The sequence below is a fragment of the Myotis nattereri genome (assembly GCF_964212035.1).
Source record: "Myotis nattereri genome assembly, chromosome: 6".
Taxonomy (NCBI): Eukaryota; Metazoa; Chordata; class Mammalia; order Chiroptera; family Vespertilionidae; genus Myotis; species Myotis nattereri.
Genome location: NC_138081.1, coordinates 68,731,467 through 68,752,037, shown reverse-complemented (window position 1 = coordinate 68,752,037; position 20,571 = coordinate 68,731,467). Strand labels below are relative to the sequence as shown.

Sequence of the window (20,571 nt, the reverse complement as noted above, 5' to 3'; positions counted from 1 at the left end):
TGTCTGTACTTTCCTTCACAATCCTATGATCCTCCAGCCCTCTAATATAATACATGATAACCTAGTATGAATGTTTCTATATTTTTCTCTTATTTCATATAATCATATATCAATATTTTCCATAATATTATCATTTGTTTTATAAAATGTCATTTTATTATGAATGCTGTACTGGTTCTTGATTTTTTTTCTCACCAAATAATATAAAACCTGAGTCAAACATAACTTACTCTTTTTAAATGCTGTGTAATATTTGATGGTACTGTTAGGTTAGGTGGCTCAGGAGGCGGTGCAAGAAATAGAGTCCAGTGAATCAGAAAAGAAAGGAAAGGAAAAGGTTTATTCTGCGTCCCCGGGAGACCCAGGTACCCCCAGGACAGGGCACGTGGATTCACACCAACAGGGAGGGGGCGCTTTTTTTATACTGCAGTTGGGTGAGGGGCGGGGACATGAGCTGGGATGGGCTCATCCGCAGGGGATGGGCGGGGGTATTCAGAAGAAGTCCATATCTGTGTGGGGGTATGTGGATTCAGGGAGAAGAAGCCGGTATCTGTGTCTGGCACGTTGATCTGTGAGAAATTCCAGGGGAAGTCCATTGTCTCATCACATGTCTGCATGTATCCGAACCTGGGCTCTCTCTGACCTAACAGGTACAAATACATCACAATTTATTCAGCTAATTCTCTATTGATGATATTTGCTTTGTTTGTAGATATTTGCCATACAAGCTATCTACTTAAAAATGTGTGTCTTTGTGTATATGTGTGTGTATCAGCATATTAAAGTATTGACACTGGTATTGAATATCTCTTCAAGTTAGATAAAATTCAGCTGCAAAAATATCTTATTCTTATAATGAAATGATATACAGGTACCCCTAGTTTCTGAAAGTTCAGGTTATTTTCACTTTATGAGAGAGAGGGAGAGAGAGAGAGAGAGAGAGAGAGAGAGAGAGAGAGAGAGAGAGGAAGAGAGAGAGAATAGAATATTGTTCAGCCATGAAAATAAAGGAAATCTCGCTATTTGTTTTTTTGTTTTTGTTTTTTGTAAATATATTTTATTGATTTTTTACAGAGAGGAAGGGAGAGGGATAGAGAGTTAGAAACATCAATGAGAGAAACATTGATAAGCTGCCTCCTGCACACCCCCTACTGGGGATGTGACCGCAACCAAGGTACATGCCCTTGACTAGAATCGAACATGGGACCTTTCAGTCCGCAGGCCGACGCTCTATCCACTGAGCAAAACCAGTTAGGGCAAATCTTGCTATTTGTAAAAACATGAATCTGGAAGACTTTATGCCAGGCACAGTAAGACAAATACTACCTAATCTTACTTACATGGAGAATCTAAAACAGTCAAAAAGAGACTAATTTATAGGTGGTTTGTAGTTGTGACTCACATATTTAGAATGGTGTGATACATTTTCCAAAATGGTAAACAACCCCTGGTAAATTTTCAAAGATAACAATGTTTAGTTTGCCTTTACTGTATATAACGGTTGCATTTCTGAAATATTCAGTGAACTTTAAAACTGCAAAAATACCTTGGTTTTATATATCTTAAAGAGTTTATTTCTTGGATCATTAAATTACTTTGAAACCACATGAATAATGGTCCATTCAAATCATATAACAAATAAGATAATTCTTTGTAGCATGTGACTCTTTCAAAAATTTAGAGGATGTCTAACTTTCTTGACCTTCAACCTCTAAATAGCAGTAGTTCTCCCATTGTTGAGACAACCCAGAATGCCCACTCATATTTCCTAAATATACTTCAGAGGTTTCACTGTCCCCACCGAGATCCTCCCCACGTAAAAGTGTAGCAAAGATTGCTGAGAAGCTAAACACTGTAATGTCTGTTGATCTCAGTTAATAAATAACTGCTTAGAATACACAGGCCTAAAATACCCTCCATTGTGTTGACTGAGTTAACAGGGTGTATCTGTGATGGATAGTAAGTGGTCTACCATTTGGTTTCTTTCTCCTTAGTCTCCTATCATCTACTTCTTTGCATCTACTCTCCACTACCCAGATACTTCAAGGTCAACCCCTTCTTTCTCAGGGCTCTTGTAAGGGCAAAGGAAATGGTTTTCCTCCTCTGCAGTCTCAGGCCTGCTTCTGAGTCAATAGTAATAATCTCCCGAGTGCAAATGTGGTGGTAATGAAACATCATCATAAGGGAAATTTAACTCCTCGGTGCCTCCAACTCCTCCCCTGGAGAAAGGATTGTGGCTGTCCCTCTTGCAAAATCAGAGGGTCCACTACGCTTTTTGAAATGTAACAAAGAAAAGTCTTCAGTTAAATGAATCAGAAATTTTCTGACAACTTCAATAACGTTTAACTGACTTCTAGAAATCAAGTTTTCAAAAAAAAATAATAATAAGCAAATAAACAAAAAGGAACAATGACTTCTAGTCTCAAGCCCCCTTGTTATATATAGACTATTTAAACACATTAAAACGTTGCATAGTGTTATATGTTAACTGAAATTTTCCTAGTGTCTCTTTCATTCAAAGGAAGCCTTTGCATCCATTGTGTCTAGGGAATAGAGGGAGAAGTGATAAAAAGAGCCCTGTAGTTCAGGAATTTGCCTCTGAAAAGAAACTGTGTGTCCCACTAGCACCCCCATCTCTCACCCTTCAGTTTGGGTCATATCCCAGATGGGATTATTGATAGCAGATTAATGAAAGTTTCCAATGACCTTTACAGAACATTTCTGAAATTAATATTATGAAGGAACTTTGTTTCTAGCTGTTGTTATAACATCTTTTGCCTAGTAAATTATAAAACAGATTTTATTCATCTCAATTTAGGCAGTTTCCAACCACAGGTGTGACTTCATGGAAGAGTTTTATTATGTATTGAAGGCTTTGCATATACATGTACTTAGAACTTTAGGTTAAGCATTCTTGTTTTTGGTGTGGGCACAGATGGCAATATCACCACACAGGAAGCCACCTTTAATACATTTTGTTAATTTTAAAATTTCACTTATCTAATCAGTAAAACCTTTTTCCATCTGGTATATAATATAATGGCACTCCTTATTTTCAAAGTTTATCAAATTTTTTTTTTATTTTAGAATTAACAATTCAGATAGCATATGGATGTCTCTCTCATTCTACTGTTAGTGGTTGATATATTTAGACAGATACAAAGAAACCTAGTAAAAGTGATATTTGCCTTTGTGGAAAAGATTCCAAAATTAATATGTTACATAGCAAAGACTGATTAGTTAATATTTAAATTACTAAATAATATAAATCATGATTATAGCTTGTTAGTGAAATTGGGCAAAATTGGTTAACATCTCTATAATATTTTACAGGTTTGAAAAGAAAATTTACATTACTTTTTCACTGGAAGATTAGTTTAAACTTGTGCAAATGGTCAAAATCCTATTAGATATAATAATCTGTCCATAAACCATTCCACTGTTTAAAAATAGTAGGATTCAGTCCTGCCGGTACAGCCCAGTTGGTTGAGAGTTGACACAGGAGGTCACCAGTTTGATTCCTGGTTAGGGTACGTGCCCAGGATCAATCCCTAATAGGGAGCGTGCAGGAGGCCAATCAATGTTTCTCATGGATATTTCTATTGCTCTCTCCCTCTCCCTCCCTCTTTCTGAAATCAATTAAAAAAATTTTTTTAAATAATGGTGTGATATAAAATTGTTCCTATGTATTTTTCCTCAAGGAACTTTAATGTTTTCATGTATTTCACCTGGAACGTAGCCCAGTTTTAACTCAGTTGCTTCTGGAGTAGCATATGCCCAAAGTCTACATATTTTACAATACGATATCTAGAAAACAACCTTTGGCAAATAATACTAACATTTTTCTAAGAACCATCATTTCCTTAGCAAACCATGTGAGGTCATTAAACTATTAAAATAAGATTCCATGAAAACAGTGTTTAGAATAGTTAACCTGAATTCAAAAGCTGCTTTCCAATTATAATTCGCACAGACTCCTTAGAGGAGTTGTTGTTGTTTTCAATTTATCAACATTTAAGTCATCTTTGGCTTGATAAAGGCAGAAAGAAAGCAGGGGAAATCCAAAGTTTTATTTGTGGTTTTCAGATATGATAAAAAAGTTATTGAAAGGAAGTTAAAATTCATCATGAGGCTGCTCATATGTCTTTTACAGATTTCAATAACCCTTGGCCTCAATACCCTGGATGCTTCAAATTTGGCTAAGCTTTATTTCTTCAGTTGTGCCATGACTGTGTAACTAGTTTATCACATTAAGACCATTTATAATACTTTGTATAAAGATTTTATTTACCTGTTATATAATGGGTTATAGTCTCCTTAAGTGCAAGAACTATATCATAATTGTCATATATTGTGCATTTTAATTTCCCACTGATTATAGCATGAAACCTCAAAGAATAGGCTCTCAGTAGATTATAGTTGAATAAAATACACTATTTGTATTACTTGGGCTATTAGGCTGATGCTAAAATGGGTCTACATAAAAGCTTATGCTAATTTTCTTTCTCTCTCTCTCTTTCTTTCTCTTTCTTTCTTTCTTTCTTTCTTTCTTCTTTTCTGTTAATCCTCACCAAAGGATATTGTTCATTGATTTTTAGGAATAGTGGAAGAGAAAGGGAAAGACAGAAAGAAACATCGATGTAAGAGAAACACATTGATTGGTTGCCTCCTGCATGAGCCCTGACCAGGGCCCCAGCCGGGGAGGAGCCTGCAACAAAAGTACATGTCTCTGGCCAGAATCAAACCCAGGACCCTTTGGTCTTCAGACCAATGCTCTATCCACTGAGCCAAACTGGCCAGGGTGAAGCTTATGCTGATTTGGAAAAATACATCAGATTGGTCTCAAGTGAAAATATTGAAAAATAAAGTTTACAGAGCTTAAAAAAAAAAAGATTCACACCCTTACGAGACTGTGATAATACCAGATGGCAGGTATTTTGCAATGTTCACAGAAGACATGTGTCATAGTCTAGTCGAGACAGCTTCATTTTTCAAATAGGATCTTAATTTATACACTCTCTTAAAGCAAACAAGGAGTTCATATTCATGCAATTAAAGTGAGAATGTTGCAAACTTATGGCAGTATATATCTTTTACTGATGTCTTTGGCCAGAAGATCGCTTTGTTTTTCCCCCACACAAATCCAATAAACAGTTGTAGATCAGAGAATAATCAGTAGACACTCTCATTCAGAAAGGAGAGACTGCTTCATAGCAATTCTGAAATTCCTCAGGGGAGACATTATGAAGGCCCCACCAGGAGTAGGGAAGATCCTTAGTCAGGTCTGCTCTTGTACTATGGGACCTCTCTGTTCAGCTGATCTCCATGACCCCTGGTTCTGTTTTCTGAGGATTTCTTTTCGTCTGTTATATGTTTTGGCCACATCTGAAGTGGTTGTTTGAAAGTATATCTTTTTGGGAAGCTGACCAGTGCTTGTATCCTGATTCCTCAAAATTCATATAGGTATGTTGTGTGTAGACTTAATAAGTAAGAGAATGATTGTCACCATAATGTAAATATCAAAGGCAGTTAAAATAGGGGATAGCAATAATTTCCATTCTTACCTCCCCAGAAGTCCGTGGATACTGTAATGGACATTGCTGGTTCTGCCTGCCCTGAATACCCGCTATTGTCTTTTGGTAGCGGCACCAAAATAGCTGAAGCTGAGCCAATATGAGCATCTCAAAAGAGACTCTTCATTCCCTTAGCATCTTCCTCACTTGTTGTTCTGTCTAGTAAGACTTTTCTTCAAATCTATGAGTTACTCAAATATATCACCAGTGACTCCCCTCTTCCCTTAGTTAGGTAGTTTGTTTCTGTTAAATAGAACCAAAGAATCATAATTGATACACTCAAACCTCATTTTGGATTCTACTTCTTGAATTAGTTCCTATTTGAGGAACTTTGAAATTTAGGAGACACCTTAGAACTTCTCTAAGAAAATTGCCTATACTCCAGGCAGACGATCTTAACCTGGGGGCTTGGGGCGGCGTGGGGGGGGGGGGCGCCTTTAGGTGACACCTGAGACTTCTGCATACATATATATATATATATATATATATAATCTATAACTTTAATCAAATGATTAAAGGAGTCTGTAACTCATAAAATTTTAACAAATACTACTCTAGAAATTTATTTTCAGTTTTCAATTTGCACAAGGGAAAGTAAAATGGTAAAATACTTTGTCTTAGTATCAATTATTTTTTTTTTGGAGAAAGGCTAATAGCTAAAAAACTTAGAGAAATTTATTTGCAAATAAAGCTGCTAAAATTAGGATAAATCTGCAAATATAACATGAAAATTATTCCGAAGAAGGTTTTAAAATGTATTGTAGCTTGTTTGGTTTAAATCTGTCCTCCTTAAAAAGATTGAGTTGGACATCTTATGAATTTTGAACCCTTTCCAATCCCATGTTTTTAAGATTCTGTCTTTTTTTGGGGAGGGGGGGCAGGGGGTGTAGAATGGCATTTAAATAGAAAATACTGTGTGGTGTCAGAGCTCTGGTACTGAAGTTATTAGGAAATAAGAGCAAAGAGATTCAGCTCGAAGGTGTTCAATTGAGAAGTAAAAGTGGAGCCTGCTTCTGCAGTAGAACTATCATGCGGGAGGGTCAAGTACTGACGTGTGTACAGATACGTTGGCAGGAGTTAGTACACTCACCCAAATGTTGCACTTGGAAATGTCAGCATGATTTTTTTTTAATTAGCAAGCAGATCTCTATTTTCATAGAAGTATTAGATAGATACAAACACAATGGCAGAGAAAGTAAGGAGGGTTCAAATAGGGAGAAACACTGAGTGCTGACTCAAATACACAATGTTGCAGACGTTGGTGTTATATAAGTCTGGTGGGATAATTAAGGGAAAGGAGTTTCATCTCCAGGCAGTTCTCAGTAGAACTCAACATCCATCTCAGTGTGCATCACCACTAACTAGTTAAAGACAGAACATGAAAAGAACGGCATGTGATTTACAAGGGAATTTGGAAGGTCACTATACTTATTCAAATTGGAATTTAGCTTAGACTCTATTTTTGTAAAAGGAAAAAAAAAAGTTTAAGCATTTTAATAAAGCACAAGAGCATTGGTTCACTGGGGTTGTGGCAAATATTTTCTAGGCTCTGAAATTTCTGTTCCATTCTGCATAAGGGGTCATGGGCTGCTCTTGCTATATCAATATCTTTTTGTATAAATAAACAGTTGTTTATCTATTTGTTTTGTTTTGTTTAATATCTCCTTGATAGAGCCTTATTTCTAGTCTTGTCCTTGCTCCTCCCCATTAAGTGCAACCATAAACTCTGGATGCCTCAGATAATCAGAGAACTCTTGAAAACGGTAAGAAGGTGAACTAGTTTTGGGCCCCAGAACTGGAGAAAAAGCACAGCAGCAGTGGGGCAATGTTCTTCCCCACACACAGCAGAGGTGGCCACCCAGACCCATTGTCTTCTGATCACCAAACTAGCAAAAGAAGGCAGTCAAGGATGGTCATTATTCTCCCAGTCAGAACGGAGTCCTGAGAACATCAGGTGAGCTGACACCTGTAGTTCTTGTAAGGATGGTCAGTTGGGGGTCTCACCACAAATGAGCAGCTGGAGGAAGCATTATCCTTCCCTGCTGGGTCTGCTTCCCTTTATCAATGAGTTTCAGAGACAGGTCAGTGGAGCTAGAAGGAGGGACTTGGTCGAAGAATCATCTTTGTCTCCTTGGGCCCAAATGCTCTAGAACAGTGGTTCTCAACCTTCTGGCCCTTTAAATACAGTTCCTCATGTTGTGACCCAACCATAAATTTATTTTCGTTGCTACTTCATAACTGTAATGTTGCTACTGTTATGAATCGCAATGTAAATATCTGATATGCAGGATGGTCTTAGGCGACCCCTGTGAAAGGGCCGTTCCACCGCCAAAGGGGTCGCGACCCACAGGTTGAGAACCGCTGCTCTAGAACATAAGCCCTAGAATAGCTATTGACAAAGGAAGAATGACTTTATGCAATACTAAGGCTAACTTTCTATATCCTACTCAAAATAATGTGGTATTGGCAGCATGATAGACAGTAGATCAAGAGAACAGAGTAGTGAACCTAGAAAGAAGTCTGCACAAATATGCCCAACTAATATTTGAACAAAATGAGAATGGTAATGTCAACGTCCTGGAGATGACATAGTATAGCAGAAGGCAAACTATGTGCTTAAAGAGGTTGGGGTTTGGGGTTTTAGAAAGCAATGTTTTTCTTGCTTTCTTCCTATGTATGAACGGGACTGACAAGGACCAGGTGGGCACTGGTAGTGTCTTCTGCTGTCACAAGCAGTGAGTAGTTCTGTGTCCTGGCAAGAGCTCAGTTCCTGAGATGATAGTGACGATACATGATGACCATGATAAAGAACCATCTGAAATGGGGAGATTTCCTGAAAGTCTCAAAAGAAGAATGAATTCTTTTTGGACTTTCAACCCACATACCTATATCCCTGAGGCCTCAAGGACTTGAAACTTACCCTGTTATTGAAATCAGTACATGAATCCTAGCTTTCAAAGAGAAAGTAGAACTACTTCATTTGAGTTACTTTCCAAGTGGCTTTTCCCATCTGTCCTACTTTATTTTGGCTGGAATTGTGTGTGTTACAACAGAGTGGAGACAAGTCAATTATGAGATAACTTGATGCTACATTTAAAGATCTGTTGAAGTGTGAAATGATTCCCAAGCCTCAGATACAAGACTGAGTAATGGAGCACCCAGAATAACTTCTAATCTGTGGGAACCAAAAATCAAGGAAGGCCATGGGGAAGAAATTTGATGTGGCAAATTGATAGACTTCAATTCCCAACAAAATTAAAGTCCATTATGTAAGTGTTTTCATGAACAAAGCATGGAATAAAAGCTATGACTTTATACATCTTCAGTGATTCAGTGTTCTTACATTTCCCCCATATTCTTTTAACTTTCATCTCCCATCTTTCCTCCTCCTCATAATCATGAGGAGATGTGCATTTGTTTGTATTTCAAGGAAAAAGCCTGTTTGCAACATGCTCTTTGAGTATCTCATATATAGACCACACTCTACCAAAGAATGTCATCACTGGGTCGATAATCTAAGTCTAGTTTAGTGTTACATTGTTTTCCCCGAATCCACATTAATTTATTTATAAGGTCTCTCTGTCTCTGGTGTGGCAGTGGATGAGGTTGGACCATCACATTCTGGAAGCTCCCCAATTTCCTTATCCAACCCCAGTTATCAGTCTCCCCAAACAGCAGATAAGTTGAAACCATGAACTCAGGGTTTCCATAATAAATGTTCTCATTATCAAGACTTTTTCTATAGTCAAAAAATAAAAACAAAAGCAGAGACAGAAGCAAGAATTAATAAATGGTTGGTATTTTACACCTTATGTGAAAAAAATATATATAGTCCATTATCTTTTAAAAGTACAGTACTCAAAATGAAAAGACTCACTTTCCCTAGGAGTCCAAAACTAGAGAATTGTCGCCATCAGGAGTGTGAAATAAAGCCAGCACCAGGCCAGGGATCCATGGTCAGTTCATATGAACATTTACTCAAATTTATTCAAATCTACACATTTATTCCATTTTTTAAGGAAAAGAGCAGCTGTGTGGTATAGGAAAACCTATTTCAAAAGTTCAGCACACATTATACATTTATTTTAATTTTTTTTTTGCAAAGTGAATACATATTCATTTAAAAATAAAATTGCACTCTAGCCTCTGTGGCTCAGTTGATTGGAGTGTTGCCCTGTGCACCAACAGATTTCTAGTTCAATTCCTGGTCAGGTCATATAACTAGTTTACAGGTTCAATCCCTGGTCTGGGTGTGTACAGGAAGTAGCCGATCCATGTTTCTCTCTCCTCTCTTTCTCTTTCTCCCCTTCCTTCCCCAGTAAAAACATATTCTTAGATGAGGATTATTTTTTTAATTTAACAATAAGATGTATACAAAATTATAACGATAGCTGCAATGTATAGGTTATATTCTGTGTCTGGTAGCTAATTATTTCACTTAATCATCACAACCATGCTATGAAGTAAAATCATTATCTTTGATGTTCAGGTTAAAAAAAGAAGGTGAGGCAAAGGAGTAGAGGCATTATGTTGCCCAAAGTTTTATAGTTAACAAGTTAAGGGACTGGGAAGTGATCCTTAGCTCTGTGTCTCAGGATTTTAAAACTAATAACTAGCATGTTATATAAGCCCAGACATCATCACTAATAATAGTGTCATTCCACATCATTTTTACAAAAATGACGTTATAACATATCATATTCAGAAACTTGCTTTTTTTCACTCACCAATCACAGATAACATTGCACATCACTATGCATAAATGTTGTCAATATGTTCATGGCCTGCTTAACAACTTTAATTCATAACTGACACTGTGAGACTAAGTGTAAAGTCTCACAGTGAAAGGAAATATTTATATCAATTTTAATGGGAAAGATTGACTCCCTTCACCCCAACCTAAGATACCCAAAACAATTTTCACAGAGAAAAAAAAATAGATTAAATGACAACAAAACCAAGTGTGTATAAGCAATGAGAAATGATGTGAGTAAAAGCAAAATGAGTTGTTCTATAAGAGCAGTAAATGTAATAATGTCATCAAGGTCAGTGGACTCACTAAGGAGGGAGAGATAGTGAATGGTGAGAAAGATTAGGCCAACGGTTCTCAACCTGTGGGTCGCGACCCCTTTGGGGGTCTAATGACCCTTTCATAGGGGTCACCTAAGACGATCAGAAAACACATATATAATCACATACTGTTTTTGTGATTAATCACATAATTAATTGAACATTAATTATGTTCAAGTTGTAATAATGAAAATACATCCTGCATATCAGATATTTACATTATGATTCATAACAGTAGCAAAATTACAGTTATGAAGTAGCAACGAAAATAATTTTATGGTTGGGGGTCACCACAACATGAAGACCTGTATTAAAGGGTCGCGGCATTAGGAAGGTTGAGAACCACTGGATTAGGCAATGGATTTTCAGCCACACATTCAATACCATATATTACTAGAGTGAACTTAAAAGGTTTCACAATTTTTTTCTCTCCTGCTTCGATCCTTTTTTCTCCCACCCATCTTTTGCTTCTTGATTAAAGTTGATTTCTCTCTTGTTTCTACAACATTTACTTTGTCGATTTGTGAGCCATATGGGGGCTCATGGTTAACTTAAATCAAAGTATACTTGAAAATGAAGACTAAGCACAAGAGTGGGTGGAAACATTTGGAAATAAGAGTGCATGTGCATGAAAGACCAAGAGCCTTAGAAGTTGCTATTTATCCCTCTTGGTCTGTGCGTCCACATAAAGGAAGATGTCTCGGGTTCAGAAAAATCTAACAACTCAAATTTGTCCCACATCTCATCTCTGCACATAAAAATTGTGTTGACTAAATGTGGAACATGTTCTTGCCTAAGATTATAAAGTCAAATATTATTTTTTGATTATACTTATTTTGTATGTTTTTAGGTGAAAGCATTGTTACTAGAAAAAATAGTTACCCAAAAAGTGGTATAAATTTTCAAAAGACATTATGGTCAAAAGTTAGTAATTAAATGGTCATTTTGTGAAGTAAGTCTACAATTTTGGTGGCATATAGAATCGCATAGAATGGATAAACTCCAAATTGTTTAACCAGTTCCCTATTAAGAGCTATTAACCACAGTGTTTAAGTGAGCCTTCTTAAACTAACTTTATGTAGATCCCCTGATACGAAATTGCAGAGTTACAGAACAGATATATGTAGAATTTTAATATATCACATCAGATTATTCTACAAAGTATTAGTGTAACTTATATTCCCTCTAATACTATGCAAAACAAATATCTATTTTCTTATCACTTCACTGGAACTGAAAATTATCAATTTAAACAAATTATGTGGTTGTGATAAGTAAAACTTTTAACTTATTACTAGTCAGTATAAGCATCATTATCAATTTGATTACCATTTCATTCATAGTCTTCAAGTATCTCTTCTCTAAATATTCTACAAATATCTCTTCTCCATTTTTCTGTTTTTGTTTGCTCATTACCCATTTACGGGAGCTTATTTGTACATTAGGGATATTAATATTGTGTTGCTTAACATTTCAATTTGTTTAGATTTTACTTTGTAAAGTGTTTATTAATATACATTTTAACATATTTTGCAATTAAATTTGTCATTTTTTTTCTTAATGGTAGCTGAATTCTTTATCTTGCTTAAATAGGTTTTATCCACTATGAGTTTATTATAAACAGTGGCCAATACTTTTCCACCATGCTTACAGCATGTAATTGGTATTAGCTATATCTAAAAATTACTTTTATTACGGTATGTGTGATAGATTTCGTTCATGCCCACCATTACCTAGTTCTCCTCTTCTGCCTAGGCATCCATCCCGATGGTAGGCCATTTGTCACAACTGCCTTCAGGACTTGAATCGATGTAATGCAGGTGCCACTCCCATGCTGGAGCAGAAAACAGCCCCTTTGTGATTTCACCTCCTTTGCTTCCCTGTTTGCAGCAAGTGGAGGCCATGTATTAAACGGTCAGAGCCATAAGACCCCAGCAGCCTGGGTCTCTGAGTCACGTGTGGAAGACAATAGCCATAGAGCGTCTTCTGACCTGCAGTGGATTTTGTATGAGCAAGAAATAAACGCCTGGTGTTAATCCGCTGAGACGTTACAGGTGTTTTACTTCCTTTACTCCATCTGGTACCACCCTTCACTACAGGAATTTTTACCATTTACAATCCCATTTAATTTTAGTTCTGTCCTTCATTTTTCTTTCCGTTCTCCTACTGTTTGCATTCACTTGAGTAGCCAATCCAGCCCCACACACGTGGGGAAATAGGAACTTTCTAGGAAGACTCTGAGAAAGCTACTACTCCTGGACTCAAGGAGTTCACCTTCTCGATTGGCGAAGAGATTGGACTTGCCTAGACTCCCAGAAAGTGTATTTTTGTTCCTGAGACTCTTTAATGGATTTGTGTCCTGCTCCTCTAAACACCTGGCACCTCGGCCTTCTGCTTCAACCACCCAGAGCACCATCTGTGTTCTGGCGAGGCCTCCTGCCAGACTGCCTCCCTCAAACACAGGCAGCACGCCATGGTTTCTCCTCATCAGGTGGCTTTAAATTCTTCCCTGTTCCCACCCTGCCTGTCCTGCTTGCTGTCTTCTCCTTCTTACCTTCAAGTTCTACCCTCAAGGGATGGGAGAGTATTACCAGACCAGTACCAACAATAGACACAGGCTGCTTGGGGTCCTTTCTCATCAGCGTCAGCCATCTGACCATCTCCTTAAGCCTATCCTTGCTTTCCACCCCTAGGTTTGGGATTGCCTTTATTGTATTACTTATCCATTAATTCATTCATTACAATATTTTAGCATATTTTTCATAAAGGAGTATACATCCATTTTTTGCCTTTCCAGACCTCATTCATTCATTCATTCATTCACTCATTCATCAAATATTGCTTAATTCCTATTTTGTATAAGGTCATGTGCTACACGCTGGGGAGATAAAGACTAGGATAGTGGTTCTAATTCTTGGTTTATCCTTATAGTTATCTGAGAACCTTAAAAAAAAAATACAGATATCCTGGCTACACTCCCCAGAAGTTCTGATTTAAGTGTTCTGGGCAGAGCCTGAGCATCACTGCATTTTAAAAGCTCCCTGGGTGATTCTGAAGTGCAGCTAGGATGGAAAACATGAGAAGACAAGTACACAAAATAGCTTGGACCAAAACTAAATGGCAAGGGTTCCCTAAAAGACTCAGAGAAATTACTCTGGGGCCCACCTTCTTTGCCTGCACAACACTGCCCACCCCTGAGTCTCCACTCAGCCAGGCCACACTTGAGCCACAGATCAGGTGAGAGATGTGTCACATCTGTTACGAGCTGAGCAAAGAGAAGGTAACAGTGACTTTTTCTCAGCTGAGCAATCACGAGGCCACCTTCCCTAGTGAAAATACACAGTGGTATGAGAGTTGTGATGCTAGAGCCCACCTAAGGCCAGGGGTCATAAGACTTCGAAAGACATGATTTGGAGACAAGCCTGAACACTTCTGATATTCTTATGACCGGGTGAGGGCAACAGCTTGCCCTTCAAGGGAGATCACTGCAGTTCTATACAAGTGACTGGCAATTTGTCAAGACTGGAGTATTGGCAACGAAAGAAGCTGGGGCCATCCCCGCGGTCTGGGGGTCTTTCTACTGCTAGGATGCTATGCTGAGGACTTAAAGGTAAGAGAAGGCTGCCGACCAGGCAGGCCCCTTCACGTTGGCCGCCTCCCTGCCTGGATTCTGCATCCTTCACTGCAGGCTTAAAGGGAGAACTGGAGCCGGGTGGGGAAGCTGCTAGGAATGGGCCCCTCCTCCCACGGAAAGTCTACTGATTGATGCTCCGGAGGATGTTCTGTGCTGCGGGGTGAAAGTTCCTTGCTTCGCTTACTCTGCAGAAAATTCCCTTCTGGTGGTGGCACGGTGAGAAAATCCTAAGTGCAGAAGGCCTTGGGCAAGGAGCAGATGTTAGCGACAGCGGCATTCTTCTGTTTGACCAGCAGGGGGAGCCTACGACCAGCGCGGGGAGAGGCGGCCGGGATGATTATGCAACGCCCAGGGCGCATGCTCGGGTGGCTGCCCAGTCGGGGCACTGACGCAGCCCTGGGTCGGGAACAGCCACTTCTGGGGCGCCAGCGGCCCGTCTCCCCAGCGGAGGGCAGGCCATTAGACCTGCATCCTCCCGCGAAACCTTGGAAACGGTTCAGTCGTTCTTCTGGTTGACTTGCTGCTGCGCACAGCTGTCAGCTGCCTGTGAACCCGGTGACACTAGCCATGCTCCTGATTGTTTTCCGAAAGGGCTTGTCCTGATTTTTTTTAGACTAAATAATAATGGTTATTTTAGCGCCCTTTCCCGAGCGGCCCCCTGTAGGCCTTCACTGAAGGAGGTTCCTGGCGTGCATAGTGTACCTTTTCCTGCTCTGCATTTCCTATCCCCGTCCTGCAGCAAGCGGTCCCGCCAGCGCCTCACATCACACCTGGCCGCAGCCTTAAACGCAGGTTGTTTTTAAAAGGGAGGCAGGGAGGAAATCAATCCCTCCCTAGTGAACTAGGTTTATAAAACAAAGGACTTGAGTTTAGAAAATGAACTGGAAACTATCCTCGGATTTCCTTCTTTTGAAACCAGTTGAATCTCATGATGTGTGCGTGTGTGTGTGTGTGTGTGTGTTGTTTTATTTATCAGTTTCCCTCAAATGTGTGGATCTTTTCTGATACCATATTTTAAAGAAGGATGCTGGTTTAGAGGAAGCCAAAAGGCAGTTTGGAGTTTTTTCTGGTAGGCTAACGTGCTGCTTTTTTTTTAATCCCTTTTCTTTCTTATGTCATAAGGAAAATCATGAATTTTTTTTTTATAAATAAGAAAATGGTCAAAACCAAGTTTACTTCAGTGAAGACATGTTAATTGTAGAAAATTTGGAAAATATGGATCTGGAAAAAAAGAGGATAAAATTCCCCCATAATCCTTTAATCTATATATAATTGTTATTTAATTTAGTGAATGAACTGATGGCCATTTTTTTCTAATGTTATATATGCTAGGCTATATATGCTATGCTATATATTACAACGTGTTATAATATACTTACTGTTTTAAAAATCTATAGTTTTCCTCACTTAATATACTGTGATAATTTTTAAAGCCTGCATAGTATCTCTGATCATATGTCATATAAATGTATCAAACATATTCAGTTAATCACATCATGATGGACATTAAAGTCATTCCTATTTTTCACAATAGTAAACATCACTGGGATAATAATCTTTCTATACATTTGCATTTCCTTTGGAGAAATCCTAGAAGAGAAATTGAAGATCAACAGATTTTTGTTAAATTTATTGATTGATTTTAGAGAGAGAGAAGAAAGGCGAGAGAGAGGGAAAGAGAGAAAATGAAACATCGACTTGTTGTTCCACTTATTTATGCATTCATTGGTTGATTCTTGTATGTGCCCTGACCAGGGATGGTACCTGCAACTTTGGCATATTAGGATGACGCTCTAACCAACTGACCTACCCAGTCAGGGCCAAGATCAACAGATGTTTTAAGATACTCAATGTGTGTTTACAAATGCCCTTCCAGAAGCATTGTGTCAATTTGTATTTTGACCATCAATTATGAGCCAACGCCAGCCTAATTCGTTTTTGTATGCTTTGCCAGTTTTATAGGTAACAAGTAATATTTGTTGTTGTAACTTGTATTCCACTGTCATTTTCTTTCAAATTTCCTTTAAGGACCTTTCTAACAGGTTTATATTCTGATGTAAGCAACAAAAGATAAGATTGTTTAGCAGCCAAATAAACAAGGTATGTGCAGTGAGATGCACTGGCATTTAAGACATTTGACCTTTGAATAGACTGAGGCTTTTATAGAGACTTGGGAGCTATTTATTGGGAGAAATTCACAGCCAAGAAAATTAGAGAGGAACTGTGCATGGGGATCCAGGTAGAAATAATTCTTAAATTTGATTATTCAACTTTAATAACTAAAAGACCCACCATGGTCAGAAAGAATAAACAGGAGAGTTCTGGTGAGTTTTTGTCCCAACGTGTCCTAATATAAGGCAACATTGTAGGATGGGGCAAGAGGTGACCTTTGAGGAGACTTCTTCACCTGTGACTGGCACTCCATGACCGTGTGTGCTTACAGCTGTGCACATGCCATCGTGTGGGGTGCACATGTGCATCGCTGGGTATGCCTGTCTTCACAGATGCCATCCTCCTTATTTTCATCGAGTGTGAATGAGACAGGAGCCTGTGCTGGAAAAGAGAGAGGCAGTTAGGAGATAGCTCTGCTTTAGGGAAACAGGTCAATTTACTGAAACACAAATTTACTGACAAATAATTTGCCAACGGCCCAATTTGCAAAATTGGAGAGTTGTTTTAAACGTTTCAGTTTCATCCTCACCCTGTGCTTTCCACTGTCCCGTCTCAACAGCTTGCCTAGGCTGTGTTACTAGAGGCAGGGGCAAGTTCAGGGGCAGGGGCAAGGAGAAGCAGAAGGAAGGGCGAGACTAAAACTTATAAACAAACTCCTCAATGAATTAAGAAATTGGTCCCTCATGACGTTAATTTTAGTCCAGTGGCTTTCAATAGATTGGCCCAGGGCCCTGCTTTGGCACCTTCTTCTGGAAAGATCTCCCTTTCCTTTCCCAGTCCTTCTCCACCCAAAGTTGTACTTCACCGAGACCTTGAGATGTGCTATTCATCAGTGTAATCCTAATACTCACCACTTGCTTTAGGACATAAAGATTTAACTGTTAACTGGCTAAAAAAAAAAACAATGCTTCTGTGGAATCTTAGAGAACCTTTAGTAACGTCTGATAATACATTCAAAGTCCATAATATGATGACAATTTGAAAACAGCTTCTCTTACCTCTTCTAACCTCATGTCCAGCTCCTTCTATGGTCATGAGCCCTATTGTTGGACAGAGATCACCCCTGTTCCTCACCCTGCAAACCCTTTCCTGCAGTCCATTTACAGTCCTTCTGGTCACCACCTGCAGATCAAAATAAATAAGTCAATACACAGCAGCCTCTGCCTCCTCCACTTGCCTCTGCCCCTGGGGTGCGTTCCTAGATGTTTGGTCCACCCTGGACAGAGGCCTTGAAAGCTTGGAGATTAGCAAGGACAGCCAGTCTCTTGGAGTGATCTTCCCTGTGGAGCAGACAACAACAAGGGGCGAGAAGACATTTTGCACTGAGATGAGCTGCCTGCCAGTTTTCTCAAGAATTTCCCTAAAATAAAAGTACATCTCCTTCTCAGCCTGCTTACAATTGAAAAGTCTTCTTCTACTCTGGTAGCCTTGATAGATGCCAGACCCTAGGGAGGATTAAGGTGATGGAGACAGTGGAAAAGATGAATCCGACATACAAGCTGTCCCCGCCACACATTGGGTCGTAGCAAATATTGGCAAAACGTCGTTACTTGCAGCCACCATGAGCATCTCTGTGTGGGAAATATAAGCTTGCCTATAGTTACAGTGTACAGAGAGATAAAACATCGTTACAAAAACTTCAAGAAAAGCCGTTATGTGCTAACTGGTAAGGCACCAGAATGGTCACAAACCTGACTGGGGCATCAGGGATATTGGCAGAGGTGACCTCAGAAGCAAAACTGTGAGCCAAGTGCTGAAATGACTAAGAAAGATGGAAGAGTGAGCGGGAAGACAGTGTCAAGGGCACGTTGATATATGGCCTGAAGCATAAAAGAGGAGACATAATAATTGACTAATGGATGCAGAGCACTTTCATCCATCATGTTGGAAATCTAGCAGGTGCCTCTTTACAGCCAACCGTATAGAATTCTACACCCAGGGATGATTTATCTGCAGGGGTGAACCAGACTTGCTCTGGACCAAGCATGAAAACATATTAAATACGTAGCCTTTCAGAGAATCTCATTGCTATAGTTACAGATATAGATAGAGGTAGCTATTTCTGAATTGTGAATTGAGGCAGATCATAACATAATAAATAGAAAAATCATTTGTGTTCTTTTTAAAAATTCTCATTCTGCCCAACAGAAGAAACAATTTCACGCTTTCAAAAAGGCCGCGTCACCTCTGATCTATGAACCATTTTATTTCGAACACAACTTACTATTACAATTTTGTCTGCTGCTTGTTTGGGAAAAGGCCTTCCTATATCTCTCACTGCAGAGAAATTCAATTTTCTTGTAACATCCAACTGCTATTTATATCCATCTCTTGAAATGTGGGAGCTATTAGAATTAGATAGAAATATTCCATGTAGAATGGAGTTAAGATTCATGGAGAGAGAGAGAGAGAGAGAGAGAGAGAGAGAGAGAGAGAGAACAGAGAGGAAAGAGACAGGGAGACAGAGAGACTATATTCTGAGGTCCTGGATGGTGGGTCACCATCAGCCTGAGGCAGCAGAGCCCCTGGATTGGTTATACTGTGTCATTTCAGAACACCCCCCTCAACCCTTACCTCATTTATTGATTGACACTAGGAATTCTTTTTTTAAGAGGAAGAAATCTTTTTTTAAAATATATTTTATTGATTTTTTACAAAGAGGAAGGGAGAGGAATAGAGAGTTAGAAACATCGATGAGAGAAACATCGATCAGCTGCCACCTGCACACCCTCCTACTGGGGATGTGCCCGCAACTAAGGTACATGCCCTTGACTGGAATCGAACCTGGGACTTTTCAGTCTGCAGGCCAACGCTCTATCCACTGAGCCAAACCAGTCAGGGCAGGAAGAAATCTTTTTATCCTGATTAGAAATAAAGTTTAAAGAAAAAAGGGTGGGAATGGCGATGTGTTTAAGCTCATACGTGGCTGTACAAGGTGGGTATTAGAACTTTGTCAGGAGCAGGTTTCTGTGCAGGAACGGAGTTCAAAGACAGTGTGCCAAGGGCTCAGGAAGAGGGGGGGGGGCATGGCTTGCAGGTGCCAAGCACACCTGGACACTGGGCACGTGGACCAGGACCTGGGCACCCTTTACCTTCTAGAATCTATGTCTAAGCACCTTACACTTTCTAGGAATTCAATCTATGAATTAAAACCCAAACTACTAAAACTGCAATTACTTAACACTAATAACTTCAGTCTTTATGTTTCCAGTTTGTGAAGAACAGTACCAGTTTATATCTGAAAATCAAATGGTGCCCATGGTGCCTGCCAGCCCTCCTGCAGGTGTTCTGAGTTTTGTGTGAACACATAGTAGGACCACCACAGTGTAGACGTATGGCATCATCCAGCAGGAGGGGAGCTTCCAGTCACCTCCGGCAGCCTCCATGCTCATACAGGAACTCCCTTCCCAACATGCCTCTCGGGGGGCCCTCTGGTCCTGGGCTGTCTAAAACCTAGACAAATCCCATGGCACTGAGGATAGCCTCGGTTGTAGGAAAAGTTTTTGTTATTTTCAGTCAAAATATATTCCTTTGTTTAACTTTGGTTAATTGGTTCCCCTCTAGCAACCCAGAAAACAAGGTGCCTCCTTTGACATCAGAGCCTTTGTCTAAAAGTCAGACATAGAATAGAAAGAGCGCTGGAGTAAGTTTCCAGAGTCCCGAATTTGCTCCTTCATTCTGCTGCAAATCAAATGCATGACCTGTGCTTAAACTCAATTAGCCTTTTCCTAAGAATTTCTCTTGGGTTTTTCTCTTAGCGAGTTTCTTTTTTTAAAGATTTGCATCTGTACATTTCAAGGGGAAATACTTTTTTTTTTTTTTAGTTTAAATTGGGAGGTAGGGTTTAACTCTTACTTTTTCTTATGAGAAATTTCAAGGCAAGAGTCGATGTAATAGAATAATGAATGCCCCTGTAGTCAATAGCCAGCTGCAATTATCAACTTATGATCAATCTTATTTCATCTTTATCCTCACCCAGTGTCCCTCCTCCCTGGATATGTTTTGAAGCAAATCCCAGATGCCTTACAAAATCACCCATAACATATAAGGACTCTGACTTTGTAACTACCACAATACCAATTTTATTCTCTTCCACATTAAAGATAATTCCTAAATATCTTA

The 20,571-nt window shown here is 39.2% G+C and overlaps 1 long non-coding RNA gene across 3 annotated transcripts in view; it reads right to left on the bottom strand.

Moving 5' to 3' along the window:
• Positions 1 to 321: 321 nt before the first annotated feature.
• The window catches only part of LOC308520812, a 221,685-nt gene continuing 201,435 nt past the window's right edge, over positions 322 to 20,571 (bottom strand). For 2 of the 3 annotated variants that reach the window (XR_013996116.1, XR_013996117.1), the window contains 3 exons: positions 17,448 to 17,571; positions 16,685 to 16,830; positions 322 to 643 (listed from right to left, as the gene is read on the bottom strand). This is a non-coding gene — a long non-coding RNA (uncharacterized lncRNA). Of the gene's footprint in view, positions 644 to 16,443; positions 16,831 to 17,447; positions 17,572 to 20,571 lie in introns of those variants that run through there. The other variant, XR_013996118.1, reaches the window with a different exon arrangement.